Genomic DNA, 1,482 nt, shown 5'->3' with positions numbered 1-1,482 from the left:
AAGTGGCTTAAACCAGGAACTCTTAAGTCAAGCTTACATCTAAGTCTCCAAAGAAGAGATAGACTTTAACAAGCAGAGAGGTCGCTATTCAAAGCAGGGATGGAGTCTGAACAAAACGATTGTGCTATAGTATACTTGAAACAGGAAATTATCAAGTCACTATCACTTTCTCCTTCTTGGTATTTGTCATCACGGTGAATAAAAATTACTGCATGTAAGAATAAGTCATAAAGTCATAAGTTCTCCTGGTTCTTGATTTACTCTGTTTTTCTTAGAGCTGGCTTTATATATTGGTTGTGCTTTAAGTTTACAAAGACTATTTAGACATTGTCTCATTTAATCTTCACATTTGTGTAAAGAGTGCATTATTGAATTAATTTCATACATTGCAATGTGAGGCCCAGTGTGCATGCAGCAGCTGGATCTGATCTTTGGACTCATCATCTAGCACCACTGATAACTGTTTACATCCTGTATGTGGGAAATACAATTCCATGATCCCCTGGAATCTAGTATAGTAAACAAGGATCCATGTTGAGCCAAGCACCAGACATTGAGAATGAAGTTCACCAGGTGTAGTTTCTATTTTCTTAAGGGAGATGTTTCTTCTCATTCCTCTCTACATTAAGGAAAGTCCTGTCTAGGCCGTGACCTGACAATGAATGCACGTGCACACACCACCCCCAGCGCCTCACACACACACCAGGACAACCACCCAACTTCTGCCTTGGAGAATCCAAGCTGAGAAATTCAGGAATCAAGTAGTTGTCCATGAGCACTGAGGTTGAGAGACCAGGCTATGGACCGAGAGGCCTGGAGTGTGAACAGCACCTCTAGGGGAAGAGACACATGAAAGTGAGGAATCCACTGTGAGGCAAAAGGAGAGGCTGGGCTAAAAGAAGAGCCCCAAAGGGAAGTGCAACCTCTTCTACCCACCTAGTCCTACGAGCAGATTTCGGTCCAGAAATAATTGTACTACAGGGGTTTTTCTTCACTGTCTAGGACCTGGTTTTTCAGCTCTTGTTGGGTTTTCCCACTTGCATATACTTCATTTCACACCTCCACCCATTATATGAGGTAACTTGACTGATTTTCAGTTTCTTACCAGCAAAATAACATAAAGTTTTTATTTGTGCTTATTGCAGCACTATTTGTAACGTTAAAACGAAACAACTTAAATGATCATTAACAAGTTAGTCACAAACGGCAGAGCACGGTGGCTCACGCCTGTAATCCTAGCACCTTTGGAGGCCGAGGCAGGCTGATCACGAGGTCAGGAGATCGAGACCATCCTGGCTAACATGGTGAAACCCCATCTCTACTAAAAATACAAAAAATTAGTCGGGTGTGGTGGTGGGCGCCTGTAGTCCCAGCTACTCGGGAGGCTGAGGCAGGAGAATGGTGTGAACCTGGGAGGTGGAGCTTGCAGTGAGCCGAGATCGGGCCACTGCATTCCAGCCTGGGGGACACAGCGAGACTCTG

Source organism: Rhinopithecus bieti, unplaced genomic scaffold, assembly GCF_001698545.2.
Source record: "Rhinopithecus bieti isolate Rb0 unplaced genomic scaffold, ASM169854v2 scaffold_18285, whole genome shotgun sequence".
NCBI lineage: Eukaryota > Metazoa > Chordata > Mammalia > Primates > Cercopithecidae > Rhinopithecus > Rhinopithecus bieti.
The sequence above is the reverse complement of the archived record's forward strand: the minus strand, read 5'-3'. Positions refer to the sequence as shown.